At 45.0% G+C, this 16,256-nt stretch overlaps 1 long non-coding RNA gene across 2 annotated transcripts; it reads right to left on the reverse strand.

Moving 5' to 3' along the window:
- Positions 1 to 5,157: 5,157 nt before the first annotated feature.
- LOC143434226 (uncharacterized) lies at positions 5,158 to 8,546 on the reverse strand. Of its 2 annotated transcripts, XR_013103568.1 has the most exons (5): positions 8,444 to 8,546; positions 8,131 to 8,286; positions 7,363 to 7,518; positions 6,776 to 6,924; positions 5,158 to 5,453 (listed from the first exon to the last, which is right to left on the reverse strand). It is a non-coding gene; the product is annotated as an uncharacterized LOC143434226 (long non-coding RNA). The 2 variants fall into 2 exon arrangements; XR_013103570.1 differs by lacking the exon at positions 7,363 to 7,518.
- Between the last annotated feature and the right edge of the window lie 7,710 nt (positions 8,547 to 16,256).

Consider the following 16,256-nt stretch of genomic DNA (forward strand, 5'->3'; position numbering starts at 1 on the left):
ATACCCACATACCCGCTAGTGCAATACCTATATACCAACTAGTACACATACCCACATACCAACTAGTGCACATACCCACATACCTACTAGTGCACATACCCACATACCCACTAGTGCAATAGTGGCCTGAATGTAATGGGACTGGCAGACCATTTTCTGAGTGGCTTTAAGGCTACTCCATAAGTTAAAACCCATAACTGGATCTCCTTACTGGGACCAAGGTCCTGAGGCTAGACATGCCGTAGGCCCTAGGGAGACCCCACTATGGTTACTCTGCTAAATAGATTCCTATACTCTTGCTTATACCCCTAAATTAACGCATGGTCAGTGCTCACCAGAGAAGCTTCTTTTTGCAGTAGATGGAGATTAGCATGGAGAGCCACAACTTATAGAGATGTAGACAATCAGAGGCAACTGGATGATCAGCCCTAAATAAAACACGTGCACACACGCGCACGCACACACACACACACACACACAAACACACACACACACCCTTTCACCCAGGGATTATCACAGAAGAAGAGATGTGTATAAGAAAACTGTTTTCCAGGAGCCACAGGGAAGCTGTCCATACGAATTCACAGCATTTGAAACAGTGTGCACATCAGCTCTGTAGACTCAGGCCACACACAATCCCAGCATGGAGAGTGGGGCAGGCGTGACGTCCTACCCCTGCCAGAGGAGCTGCTGGCAATGGGTGGCTCCTAGGAGAAGCAGAGTCAGTTTTCTTCATGGATGTGGCCCCTGATGGGTAGAACACCCTTCAGTGATGGCTACACATCCCAGAGCATGTATGGCAAACACAATTGTATTTGGCTTTTTAACTTGAAGAGGACACAAAGTTGGCTTGGTAGAAAAGGTGGATAGACCTGGGAGCAGAGAGACAGAGGGTGAGTGCTCAAATGACTGTGAGGTATTCTCAAAGAGCTAAAAAATGGAGAAAAACAAAAGAGAAAAAAAACAGATCTCATAGGCAGGAACTTAATTGTTTCACCTTCCTTCTCCTCCTCTCCTTTTGTGTGTAAGTGTGTGTGTGTGTGTGTGTGTGTGTGTGTGTGTATGTGTATGTATATATGTGTGTTTGTATATATATATATGTGTGTGTGTGTGTGTGTTTGTATGTATATATGTGTGTGCATATACATATGTGTGTATATGTATATGTGTATGTATATATGTGTGTTTGTATGTATATATGTGTGTGCATATACATATGTGTGTATGTGATATGTGCACATGCATGTGCAGGTGCATGTGTTTATATATTTGCTTCTAGATGCCAAGGAGGACATCAGGTGTCCTGATTTATTACTTTTACTTTTGACTCTCTCTGTCTCTCTGTCTCTCTGTCTCTCTGTCTCTCTCGCTCTCTCGCTCTCTCGCTCTCTTGCTCTCTCGCTCTCCCTTCTCTCTCTGGATCCAGAGCTACCCCAGTGGTCAAGCACAAGCAAGCCCTAGTAATACTACTGTTTCCACCCTGCAAGGCTCTTTGGTTACAGATGTGTGCTGTGGACTTGAACTCAGGTCCTTGTAATTATGCCACAAGCACTTGTCTCCTCTGAGTCATATCCTCAACCCCTTAGTTGGGCCTTAAGATAATGTCATGTGACCTTGAAGAGTCATAAGAAAGTCATTATTTGTATTTGTGTATATCATGTGTGTACATGCATGAGTTTATGTGCAGCATATATGTACACATGTCTGTAGAGGACGGAAGAGGACAGAAGAGGGTGTCACATTCCCCAATGCCCCAGTCCCACAGGGCGTTGAACTGGGATCAGAAGACCTAGGAGAGAGAACCAGGGGGCGAGGGTACGCAAGAAATCGATAACCTGTCTAGAGTCTGATCAAGCTGTCAATTTTTAATTTTTCCACACTGGGGTTATATACACATAGAAGCAGGATATGGGGAGGGGATGATGTAGGGTCTTCTTTGTTTCTGGGGAGCGCAGGTGATCTCAGGAACAGGATATTGGCTGGGTGAAGCGTTCATATAAGAAGCAGGGCAGAACAGGTCACTATGTACCTGTCTATAAGATCTATTATTCATTTGTTCTGATCTAGGCTAGTACTTTCCCACCAAGGGTACCTGTCCATAAGATCTATGATTATTTGTTCTTATCTAGGCTGGTACTTTGCCACCAGGGCTACCTGTCTAAAAGATCTATAGCTATCTGTTCTAGGGTTAGTACTTTCTCACAGAGACCAAGGCTTTGAGTCAGTAGGCATGTATGGCTGACTTAGGCCTATGGCTGACTTAGGGCATTAATGTATAAGCAAGGTCACTCCCATCACCCCAGTACTGGAATTGCGTGTGGTTATGAGCTACATGATACAAGTGCTGAGAACAAACCCTAGCTCCTCTGAAGGAACAGGAAGTGCTTTTAGCTGTTGAGTCAGCTCTGCAGCCCAGCAATCATCACTCTTAGTGATAAAATGCTAGAATAGCAACAGTTCCTTTGCAAGGAAGGAAGAGGCAGAAACACACACATTGTCACTCAGACGTTCAACATTAGAGGCCCCAGCTAGTCTGGCAGGGCTTTAAAAAGAAATGTGCTCACCAGGCTTGATTGACAGAAGTGTGACTGTCATCACTCACACTTAACACAATTATATATGCCAAGACCCCATAGAAAATAGAGGCAAACTATTTCATGACACCATGGAGATTTGCTGGATGGGTGATTATATACACACTAAGCAATGATTGATCTTCCTACATGGCACCAAATTAATCTGAAAAATAATCTTAAAAGGCATGTCATTTGCAGCACAACAATAATAATATGTTTAAGAGATTTAGTGATGCTGTAACTAATGATGCTCAAGACACACACACCAGGAGGAGATACACACACACACACACACACACATCACACACACACACACACCAGGAGAAGATAAACACACATCACACACACACACACACACCAGGAGAAGATAAACACACATCACACACACACACCAGGAGAAGATAAACACACATCACACACACACACCAGGAGAAGATAAACACACATCACACACACCAGGAGGAGATAAACACACATCATACACACACACCAGGAGAAGATAAACACACATCACATACACACCAGAAGATAAACACACATCATACATCACACACACACACACACACACACCAGGAGAAGATAAACACACATCATACACCACACACACACACACACACACACACACATCAGGAGAAAATAAACACACATCATACACCACACACACACCAGAAGATAATCACACAAACATCACACACACCACATAGATACACATATACATCACACAAACATACAATACACACCAGAAAAAGATAAATACATACCACACACACACATATATACCACATACAAACTCACACATACACACACACCAGAAGAAGATAAGCATATATGTACCACATACACACACACAAACACACACACACACACACACACAAACACACACACACACACACCAGAAGAGGATAAGAAAGATGGTATATGCTTAGAACTCCAGCATTTGACAAGTAGAAGCAAGGGGTCACTAACTCAATGTCATCTTCAGTCACAATGAGCTTGAGGCCTTTGTGGACTATGTGACCCTCTATCTCAAGAAGGAAAACAACAATCAAGCAAGAATCAGAGAATTAAGAAAAGCCGAAATTAGAGGAAAGCAAGCCTGAGTCCATGAACAGGAAGCCAGTATTTATGACATAAGTTCCCCTAACTGATGCATAGATTATGATGAAGTTTTGAAGTATCCTGCACCGATTAGCATTTGATAACTTACCAGAAACTAAAGTCACCTGGGAAAAGGTAATTCTGCCATTGAGGAACTGACTTCATAAGCCATGCTAATAAGCAAGTCTGTGGGGGAATTTCCTCCTTTAATGATTGATGTGAGAGGACCCAGTTCACTGTGAGTAGTCCTGGGCAGGTGTCCTGAGTATAAGAAAGCAAACTGAGAAGCCCATGGGTAGAAAGCCAGGAAGCAGCATTCTTCCATGACTTCTGCTTTAGTTCCTGCCTCCAGGTTTCTGGTGTGAGTTTCTGCCCTAACTTACATCAGGAATGGGGTGTGACCTAAAAGTTGTAAAATGAAATAAACCCCATTTTCTACTAAGATGGTTTTGGTCTGTGTTTTATCACATCACCAGAGAAGCAAATTGAGGCAGAAATTGGTATCAGGAGTGGGGTTGTGCTGTGACGGACCTAACCGTGTAGTTTTTATGCCTTGGAATGTCTTGTGGGAGGACAGTGGAACTTTTTGGAGCTTTGAGGAAAAGTCATTGCATACACAGGGTTTAGTGAGCTGTTATGGGTACATGAAAGCTAACACTGAGGACAATGATGGTGGATGCCAGGCTATGGAGTTTAAGAGGAAAGCAAAGGCTTTATCAGGGCCACCTATGTAATAGTTTGGACTAAAAATATGTGGAATTTAAACTTTTGCTTTACTCTGAGGCTGAAGAGGTGAGAGACCAGCATCACGAGGTAGACTCTTCAGGGAAGTATTTCCTCAAGGTCAGCACAGAAGAACCCACAGTTAAGAGACTTTGCATTTCTTAAAGAGACTAGAACTTTCCAAGTATTTGGTTTTTAAGACTACGGGACCTTTAATGTTATACTGTGTTTTATCATGACGTTATCACAAGATCCTGGGATAAACAATAAAAAGGAAGATTATGCTTTAATAGTGATGTTTTTGTGTCAACTTGGCAAGGTATCAAGTGTGCTATTTTTTTTTTTTTGACAACTTGACAGAAACTGAGAAGAGGAAAGTGTGAAACTGTGAAAATGCCTCCATCAGATTGGCCTGTGGGGGCAATCTTTGGGGGCATTTTCTTGATTAGTAGTTGATGGTGGAGGACCCAATCTACTGTGAGTGGTACTGTTCCTGGACAGGTGGTCCCAAGTTGTATATGAAAGCAAACTGTACAAGCCATGAGGAGTGAGGCAGTAATCCATGTTGCTTTGTGATCCCGGCTTCATGGTTCCTGCTGTTAGCTCCTTCCCTGACTTCCCCCAGTGATTACCTGTGGCATGTAAGTATACACCAATAAATTCTTTCCTCCCCCAAGGTGATTTGGTTAATAGGAAGCAAATAAAACACAGTGATGGAAAGCAAAGTAAGATTCATTTCTATAGTTTTATTTTTGTTTAGAATTTTATATGTGCATGCAAAAATGTGTACAGAATGCCAAAGACCTCAAGGCTCTAGTGAAGGTGGTACCACATAGAGAATATGACTCAACTCACATCGTAGGGAACACGGAGACATCCAAGTGCACAGGGATCAAGTTCCTAATGGGCCAGAACCGAGCACAGAGGCACATGGAGAAGGTGCTCCCATGGTGTTTGCACGGCAGTGTGGGGAGAAAGGGTGGAGTCCAGGAATGATGTTTGAGCATTGCTCAGTTCCAAGGTGAACTAACCAAGTTGGATCAAAGCTGTCACACCCTGGGAAAAGATGTACAAAATAACCTTCCTAATCTTGAGTGGCAATGGAAATGTTTGTGTACAGAAAGACTATGAATAAATGGACCTCATTAAACTTAAGAATTCTGTTTTATTTTTCCAGTAATCATTATTCTACATTCAGGTCAACTTTTTAAAAAGAGATTGTTGTTGTTGTTGTTGTTGTTGGTGGTGGTGGTGGTGTGTGTGTGTGTGTGTGTGTGTGTCTAGGTGCCAGGGGAGGCCAGACATTTTGCTGGATGATGAGTTACAAGCATTGCCAGTTGCCCAGTCTGAGTTCTGGGAGCCCACACTCTGGTCCTCTGCAAGAGAAGCAGACACCCTCTAGCCCAAGTTAAGTTGTGTCCCACTTTTCACATAAGAGAGAGCAGGTGGTATTTGTCCCTGTGTACAGATTATTGCACTTAGTTCAATGCCTTCTGGTTCCTTCTGTGGTACTTGGCAGTCTGGGGTCTTGACTAACACTGATAAGTCCTCTCTGCTATAAGTGACGTGATAGGGCAAGTGAAGGCATTAGCCCCTTCCTAGTGTTTGGATGTTTGTTCCTAATGATCCTGAGAGGGAGGGGCTTCTTGCTCCATAGTGGCCACAGCTGCAGCAGACAATGTGTGAACCTGACCTCTGTGTGCTTTCTCTGTTTGCTCGATGTGAGGGATTTTCCAGAAAGGCAGTATCGGGTGGTGCTGTGGCTGAGTGAACCTTGCCTTGGAGAAGACTAGTCCATGTACGAGTCCAAGCCTGGCTCTGTTGGTGTGAGCGACTTGAATATCATTCCAAGGCTGAAAACTTAGGGACTTTCCGCTTACACAGTTCAGGTTGATATCCCATTTCCCTGAAAACAAGTGCAGAAGCACTTCACAGGGGTTGCAGTCTGGAGGATTGTCTTAAAGTGCAAATGGAATGAGAGTAAGTTGATTAGCTGGGCATGGAGAGAACTTTCGAAGTGTGGGATAAGAAAAAGAGCAGAGAGTGGTCCTACTTGGAGGTTGCTATGGAGATAGAAAAACAAAGGAGGCTAAGAGGTGCGTCCAGGTAATCCTCCACTTCTGCCTAGCTGGACCACTTGCAGGAGAGACTCAGCTTCCCTATCTGAAAAAACAATCCAAACTGGATCACTTTCTGGGAGACTCACTTTTCCCATCTGTAAAACGGGCACATTTCCCAGTACACAAAACCCACTTAGAAATCCCACACTTAACAGTGGCAAGCAACGAAATCACCTGAGCTATAACAAGAAATTTTTAACAATTTCAGATGAAGACATGGCTCAGAAGAGACAAGGACACAGCAGACATTGCTCTCACCCTGCTCATGTCCTATGGGTCTTGTGACAATGCAGCAGAGCAGAGAAAGTGTCTCAGCAACATGAAGCCATCCAGGAGGGCGGTGACATGGTTCTGGCTTCTAGGTGGACTTTGACAAACTATTCACAAGAACCTCACCCTCTGGAGTCCTGCATGGAAAGATAACGAACTTGAAACTACAGTGGACATTTGATGGAGTTGTCTGGACCAGCATAGGCTCTTTCCTAAGTTTTTCATGCTAGGCTGGGGTGGGTGGGGTGGGTGGGAATGAAGTGAGGACTGTCAGTGAGCCTCTGAGATCAGTCACAGTGGAAGCATGCACAAGCAAATGTATGCACAAGTGTTGGGAGAGGGGTTTGGAGTTGCAAATACCAACACAACAAAAGCAATGGGGACAGGAGGGTGAGGCCCTCCAAGTGTGATGTGCTCACTGGCACCTGAAAACCAGAGCCATGGTTACCCGAGGGAGAACCTCACGACATTGGGTCCTCTTGTGAGTGTCCTCGAGATGGCCTGTGAGGAGGGCTTAGCAACCATTAACAACCTTCATTATGGAGTGCTTGGTGGCATAGCTGCCCCCAACTCACCCGTGTTCCTGTAAGTAGCCCCTCGGAACTCTGGCTTGTCAGGATAGCAGGCATGCATGGGATGGTTTTTCGTTTGTGGTCATGCCCTATCTGGGTGACTAGACATTTGTTCACATTTTCCCAGGAAAGTCACGCATCACATGGGTGGGGTCAAAGCTGTGCAGAAAGGATAATGTATTCCAAGCTATCCATTTCACAGTCCCACAAGAGCCCATGCAGTGTTGCTTGGAGCACAGCCTTCCAGTTCACAGAACGACCTTCTCAGTCTCCACACTACAGTCTCCTGCCCTTACAGCCCTCAGCTGGCATCACAGACCCAATCTTCAGCTTGGACTTAAGGCAAGAGGGCTCCCCATGGCATATGGCTGCTTTCAGGGTCCCCTTTCAATTGTCACTCCCATGTCTGAGACTAATTTGACTTCTTCCAATGGGAGCCCACTTGTTCCCAACAACTCGCTTCCTGCATTCCTTCCCTTCTGAGGTCCCTGACAGGAAAAACTCAAGGTGAGGAGACTCTCTACTCTTTCTCCACCCCATATCACTTCCAGGCTCCCAGCTTCAGAAAAGCCTGCTTTCCCAGAGGCCTTAACCAGCCTGTGCTTGGGTACATCTGCTCCTACCACCATTGATTACTGGGGGTCCCTGAGCTCTGCTTCTCCTGCCTGAGGCCTGTGTAGGAAGGAGAGAGTTCTTGCTCCTTGGCAGTGCAGGAATTTTCCAGCCAGAGAGTAATTGTCATGTCTGTTTCTGCTGTTCACAGGCTCCTACCTTTAGCCCATCATTGAAGGACATCAGGTGGTCTTTAGGGGCAGGGTCTCAGGCCTCCCCTGCAGTTCTCCATTCTGGCTCCAGATGTTCCCACATCAGGGAGATGTGTGTTGGGCACTTTATGGACGGGAAGAACTATTGGCCCAATGAAGTAGGCTGTGAGGAGTAGGAAAACAGGGGGGTATACTGAGGGTCAGGGGTGTGGACCCACTCTCTTGTTGCTAGGTGTCTTAGTTAGGGTTTTACTGCTGTGAACAGACACCATGACCAAGGCAACTCTTATAAGGACAACATCTAATTGGGGCTGGCTTACAGGTTCAGAGGTTCAGTCCATTATCATCAAGGCAGGAACATGGCAGCATCCAGGCAGGCATGGTGCAGGAGGAGCTTAGAGTTCTATATCTTGCTCCGAAGTCAAACAGGAGAAGTCTGGCTTCCATCAAGCTAGGATGAGGATCTTAATCCCACGCCCACAGTGCCACACCTACTCCAACAAGGCCACACCTCCTAATATTGCCACTCCCTGGGCCAAGCATGTACAAATCATCACACTAGGGTAACAAGCTCTGTGACAGACCCTAAAGAGAACATCTTCACCATGGCAGTCCTGACTAATGGCAGCTGTGCTGGAAGCCTTTGTCCCGTCCAAGCCTCTCCAGCTCTCCTTGAGGAGGGCACTGAGAGTCATCCACCTGCCATTACCCTTACCAGCTCCTGGATGTCCTGGACAATGTGACCACCAGATCCTATGATTTTGACCCTTAAGTTCATTAAGACATGCTCCCTCCACCTGTTCTCAGCCCAGTGGCTGGAATGACCATCTCAAAAGTTAATAAAATCCAAGGACCACTTGTTTGAAACTCACAACCTCTCAGTATCATATGTACCAAGTCCTAAATCTTGACCAAAGCCCAAGGTCTCTTAGCACACAGACTTTCACCACAACTCCATTCCCTTGATAACCAATCCAGTTCTTCCCTCTGGCTCTGGCTCCATTCTTACTTCTTCCAGTGCACCCCCACCTTGAATGCATTCAGCAAATTGCTATATTTTTTAAATAGGGTCTCACTCTGTAGATCTGAATGGCCTGGAACTTACTATGTAGACCAGGCTGGCCTCAAATCCAGAGATTCATTTGCTTCTGCCTCCTAAGTGTGCATTAAATGTTTGCACCACCACACCCAGAACATTGCTACTTTTTAATGACTGTAATGGCAGCATATTTCCTGGGTGAAAATTTGAAAGTTCAGTTACCCGTATGTTAGCCGTTTTCTGACTCGTTCCTCATGACTTTAGCTGTATTTGGGAGGAAGCGTTAAATTTACCTGCCTATGGACAGAGATCTCAATATCACTGTCCATGTCTATATGACACTGCTGTCCCCATGGTCATATAATGATCACTGTGTGAGCCAGAACTCTGTCCCTGGGTGTGGCTTTAGGTGCAATTGGGGATCATATCACTTTAAGTGGAAGGCTCAAGATGCCACCAAGAACATGATTTCCCTTGGGGCTGTCAGCAGAGCATGCTCATCAATCAAGAAGATGACCAGTCCCTCTCCAATAGACAAGCACTTCCTGACAACTCCTTTGCAGGTTACAGCAAGAATAGTTTTTGGATTTGTCATTTAAGGTTGTAACAGAGCTGTGTTCATTGCTGTAAGTTCATCGCAGGCTTTACCATTAGGCTGCTGAGACAGTGTGCAAAATAGGTGGCCATTTTAATTGAAATCTGCTCAGGTTGTGCTGTAGCAGTCACCTGATGGAAAGGTGGAAATCTGGGGAAAAGCTCCATAGGTAAGCACTTGCCTGAGGAGCATGAGGACCCAGGTTCCATCCCTAGAACCCATTTTTTAAAAGGAAAAAACAGTAGCATGTGATGACGGATGCCCATTAACCCAGGCCTGGGAGTCAGAGACAGGCAGGTGTCTGAGGGTCACTGGTGGCCAGCCTTCTTAATGCGTGAACCCTAGCATCTCGGTATGTGATGATGGATGCCCATTAACCCAGGCCTGGGAGGGAGAGACAGGCAGGTCTCTGAGAGTCACTGGCGACCAGCCTTCCTGATAGGTGAACCCTAGCATCTTGGTGATAGGCCCTGACTCACAAAATAAAGCAAATAGCGCCTGAGAAACAACAATCAAGGTTGACCTCTGGTCTCCACATGCATGTGCACACCCATATATCCTCCATGAACACACCACACACACACACACACACACACACACACACACACACACACACCACACACACACACACACACACACACACACACACACACTTTAGAAAGTTCTAAAACATTAGAGTTTTAAACCAGATGCCAGTCAGAGGTCCTGCCTACAGCTCTAGTCACACAGTTAGGTGAGTTCAGAACGGCTGGAGTTCTGAGGCTCACAGATGGGTCAGACCTGAGTTTTGGTGGCAGTTAAAGGGGGTGGATCAAAAGGGATAACCCATGGTATGGGAAAAAGGAGATGCAGCTAGAAGTTGGATGAATTCAGGTTAAGAAAGGCTAACAACAAAACACATAGTGGCATGGTGTTACAAGTGAGAAATTGCATACCTTACTTTGTGGGGTCAGCCACAGGCCAAATGTAGGACTCTAGAAAAGACAAATGGTGGACTCTTGTTGTATATAAGACACATATAACACGTAAGTGAATCTCCTGTATAGACTTGGCCTGCCCTCTAGATAGCTCTTGTATATATGCGAATATTCCTAACTCTTCTAGGACCAAGCATTTCCAGCAGGGTACTCTGCCTGTGGTATTAAGTAGCCAGAGTGAGACCACACAGGGGTCAGGTGTGACGTGGGAGAAAAGGCAAGTGAAGTTGGGCATGAAATAAACTGGAATTATGGCTTGTGTTCTTCCACGCTTGAGAGAGAGGCTTAAGAAGCCTGGGGTCGGGGGCAGGCAGCCCTGTGAGGAAGGGGCAGAGACTGAAACATGTAATAGGAAGTCTGTGGGGATGAAATGAAGGCCAGGTAGAGGTGGCAGCAGGGCCAGGTAGAGGTGGCTGCCATCTAAAGCTTGGCTAGGGTAGAAGGGACACACATTCAGACCTGATCACTCAGCCGAGACACTGCAAGCAGAGGGCCTAAGTGCCGATTGTTTGTGTGAACATCTGCAGGCTGAGGACTTCCAGGCTCAGGAGATAAAGAATTGAGGTTTAGTAGTTGCAGTTGCTCAAGAGAGAAAGGGAAGTCTACCAGATACCAGAACACTGAAAAACACCAAGGTGGGTGATCAATTCCAAGATAAGATTGGCCTGGAGAGCCAGTGTTTGCCACAGAGGCTCTGTGGAAGAGCCTGTGACTTTTGAGACCCATGCTGACTAGAATCCTGTCTGGGAGTGTGTGCCATTCCCACTAGGTTTGTCCTTTGCTGCCCTTCCTCAACATGCCAGCTCATCAGGTATCAGGTTTCTGCAGCTCCTTAGAACCATGGGAAGAAATAACAATACATCCCTTGCTTCTGATTGGTTGTTAGGCTAGCAAGGAGGATGGAGTGTAAGCATCTGCAGCAGGTGACTGTGAGATGGTTAAACAGGCTTTGTAGAGGAGAGAGGGGCAAAGATCCCATTGCATGAATTTTCTATGGGCCTCCCACAGGAGCCCAAATTAGGCCTCCCTCATCATGGCCATGTGGTTCCTGAAGTTTCAGGAGGTGAAGCTCACAGGGGGATAGGACAGAAATCCTAGGACCCCATGTTTGCTCCTGGGACTTCCTTTTGAAGAATCTGGGTGTCTTAAACAGTAGACATCTGTCATCTTACAGATTTCTGGGCACTGGAAGTCTAAACTCAAGGTGACAGAAAGACCACAATGTCCAGTGTCAAACGCTAGCTTCAACACCACAGGGTAAACTGAGGCAGGCATAGAGTCAGTAACGGAGGGACCTTACTAAGAGCAGCCAATAGGGGTCAGTACTGATAGTGGCTAGAGACAGGGGAAAGAGGGAAAGAGGAAAGAAAATCATACACATACATATGTACACTGAGTGGATTCATATTTACATAGTTATTCATATATGTATTCATATATATTCATACATACATACATACTTACATACATACTTACACATATATACATTGGGCAGATGGAACAATGCTCCAGTTAGCAGACTCATATATACACACACACACACACACACACAAACACATATCTGGCAGATGGAGAAAACTCCAACGACTTTATTATTTTTTTCTTAGCCTTTCTACCGTCTAAGACATAGTTCTCTATGTAAGGAAAGATGGCCTCATAGCCACAAGTTGCATATTCTCTAAAAACAATCACCATGAAAACATACCTTTCAAAAACACATTTAAATCATTACATGAAGGAAATTACAACAGGATTATTGATTAGGTATTTTGTTTTGAAACTCAGACCTAACTAAACATTTCCCGTCAATCTTTCTCCCCACACGTTCACCATAACCCCAAAGCAACAATTCTTTTGTTGTTGATCACAAAGTTCAAGCAAGCCAGTCTATAGTAGCGAGTTTTTTCCTATGCTCAACTGACAATTTGTATTTACAAAGAAACAGGTCTTATTTTTGAAGCCTTGTTCACAGGCTAATCATCTGTTCTCTATTCTTATAGAATTATAGAATTATACTTTCAGAATTATTATGTATTATATATAAATAGTATATAATTATAATAACTCATTGTAGAATGATTTACTCTTCATTCATAGCCCTGTCTTTTCATGGTCCACACCCAAACCTGTGATCCCTAGATCACAAGATCCAGAAACTCAGACCCAACCTAGAATGAATATTTGCTTTGACCATTAACTGCTCCTAAGCCTATTTTTCTCTTCCAAGTGCAAAATGGGCGTGTAAGTCTTGAAATCTCACTGCATTCCTTTTCTAATCTATGAAGCCCTCAACAGAGAAACACATCCTGCTCTTAATTCTAACATTATTATAACCAAAAATCTCTTTAAACTTTCTACCAATTACTCTAACTTCCTAAAGTGACTTAAATCAAATCAGGAATTCTGAAAAATCATTAGTTCAGCCAAACAGTATTGTTTTATGAAAATTCATCTTCATATTGATCTTCAGGAAAATTACCCAATACAGCAGCCGTCTCCAGGAAGGTCTCTGCCCACTGCAGTGTGGTGTCTGCCAGTCCAGTTAGCTCCAGAGGACTTATGCAGTTTCTTCTAATTTCTGGCCTTTGCTTGCAATTCTTGATGACCTTAATATCATCGGCATGCCTCTCCAGCTTACAGTCACCTTCTTCCTGTCTTTCAGCACCTCCTCTCTGTTCTGTCATTGTGGCCAAATGTCCCCTATTTATAATCACACCAGTCTGTTGAACAGGTCTAAAGCCTCATTTGAACTTGTAAACACCACTTTTTTAAAGACAGTGTTTCACTGAGTAGCTTTGTCAGGCCTGACACTTGCTCTGTAACCCAGAGTAGTCTCCAACTCACAGAGAGCTACCTGCCTCTGTCTCCTGAGTGCTGGGACCAAAGGCATGTGTCACCATACCTGGGTCCATAAACACTGCATTTGCTGTTGGGGTGGCAGTAGGACTTTCAACTTTACCTTGACTTTCTATGAGTGCATTTCTACCCTGGTGGATGGGTAGGAGAGGGTAGGAGAGCAAGAAAGCAGGGATGGGAGTGTGTTGTGTGTGTGTATGTGTCTGTGTGTGTGTGTGTTTGTGTAGGGTAGGTGTGAACATCTGAGAAGACAGAATTCTGTCTCCTCGTGGCCCCAGAAGAAAGTGATAGACCAAGACACAGAGGAAGCCACAGCAACCCTCTGGCAAGAGTCGAAACTGGCAGCATCTGTGTGATCCTGCTGTGAAGATATTCACCTACACATTGATTGATTGATTCATTCATTCATTCATTCATTCATTCAGTGCCTCTGTCCACCAAGATGCCTGAGAACAGGGGTTTCCCAGCAGAGAGTGCAAGGATTCCTTGGCTCCAAAGTAGGAGGAATCTGAACGCCTTGAAGTGAGCCCAAGGCTGAAACCAAAAATCTACAAGATGAGACACAGGCACCTCAGTGCCTGAGAGGATGGCAAGGACGTGCAGAAAGAGACACGGACAGAGCTCACTGATCATATGAGATCATTTAGGCCTCATATTTATCAACCCTGAGATGACCTAAGCTTCTGAGTCAGTAATCTCAAAAATCTCCATTTGGAAATTGTTACCATTGCGACAATCATCATCTCCCTCATCACCAACATTGTCATTATCACTGACATCACCATCATCAGCATCATTATCAACACCATCCGCATCACCATTATCACTATCATCATCATCGACATCAACACTGTATAAACCGATGACATGGTCACTCCATGGTGGTGAAAAGGATGGTTTTGATGTTAATGTGTGTGTGTGTATGTGTGTGTGTGTGTGTGTGTGTGTGTGAGAGAGAGAGAGAGAGAGAGAGAGAGAGAGAGAGAGAGAGGAATATGAAAGAGTCCAGAGCAAAGAGTGAAAGAAGTAGATAAGCATGACAAGAAGGCTGGACCTGGGCAGGGCTATCTGTGAGAGAAGGAGGAAGAGCAGGAGACAGAAACCACAAAAAGCACAGTGGGAGGAGCAGAGGCCAAGGGGAGTGAGTGAGAGAGAGACCACAGAGAGCAAGAGAGCACATCAAGGATAGCGTGGGCATTAGGAGAAGGAGTAGCTTGGGGGCAGGAAGATCATGATCTGGAGGGAGTTTAGGGGAGGGGAGGGGAGAAGGGCTGGGGCCAGCATGAACTTTGAAACATGTAGCAGGCGCTTGTGACACTGTGGGAGCCTGGAGTCACAGGTTGCCATATGTCCCTTCTGTCAGAGGTGAGGGAAGTGACTCATTTCCTTTGGAAAGAGGGGAGTTGGCTTCAGAGTTCCTGAGGAGTGCTGCTTGTTCTCTACGTACAGGAAATCCTCCTAGAGTCCAGGTTGGGCTCATTCCTGGACATTTGGACGGCCTTTTGGAGCTCAAGGATTTGGAGTTTCTGTTGGACCTGATGGCCATCATCATTTTGTCACCATCATCTCTGTATTCATCAGACTTACAGAGGGAGAACACTGTGGCCTGGCCTATAAGCAGATAAATCCTGAGGAAAATATACTCAGATCAGCCGGGCACAAAAGAACAGATACTGCAATGATACATAGACGAGGGCCCTAATTAGTCAAATTTACAGAGGCAGAACGTGGAAGGATGGTTCCTGGGACCCACAAAGGGAAGGCCATGCTGCCGTGCTGTGTCAGGTGGGGGAGACCGGGCGTTCTGGGGATGTGCAGTAGCGACAGTCACCTAAGTGTATGTAGGCACTGACTATGTGCACATAAGGAACAAGAACATTAATGTTGTATAGTTCATCACAGTCTTTTCAGAAGCAGGTATAGTTGGTGTACAGTAAGAGGAACCTGAGAAATAGCCACTGTCAGCGAGAGTAACTATGCAGGGACCCAAGTTGCCGCCTTGGATTAGAATATTCTACGTCTTGATCTGATGGTGGATATCTGGCTGTGTAGGTTTATAAATGTTTGTCATACACTTGGGAGGCACACACTATAGAGCATAAAAAATATTAAAGTTCTTTATTATAAATTCAGTATAGAATTCTCTTCCTTTCTGAGGAGAAAAACTGAAGCCCCAGTCAGGGAGGAGGCAAGTTCCCTGACGTTCAAAGCAAGAACTCAAAAAGGAAGTGGATCCATGTCTTTCCTGCCCACTTGTCAGCCCACTCCTCATGTGACATCTGTCTGTGGCCAAAGTGGGACCTCACAGCCCTATCTGAGGTAGGCCAGAGATGCTTAACGATCCCTAACAGTTCATGGTTGTGACTAAGCAATGTTAGCAGTCTTAGAAATGTAAACTTACTGTGCCTTCTGTTCTGGTCCTTAAATGACAGTTGACCGACCCTTCTCCTTGCACCTGTTAGGTTGAAATCAGGGCCCCAGAATGACAGTGCTGCTGACAGTGTCCCAAACAGAAGGACTTTTGCTGGGTAATCAGAGAGAATGTTACTGGATAAACAAGCCTAAAGACAGATTTCTGTTTACTGGAAAAACAGCTATCTTAAGAAGGTTTCTGTTTACGAGAAACTTCCCTTAATCAGCCCCAAAGGTCAACTACTTTGGGGCAA

The sequence above is a fragment of the Arvicanthis niloticus genome, chromosome 13, assembly GCF_011762505.2.
Source record: "Arvicanthis niloticus isolate mArvNil1 chromosome 13, mArvNil1.pat.X, whole genome shotgun sequence".
Classification (NCBI taxonomy): domain Eukaryota; kingdom Metazoa; phylum Chordata; class Mammalia; order Rodentia; family Muridae; genus Arvicanthis; species Arvicanthis niloticus.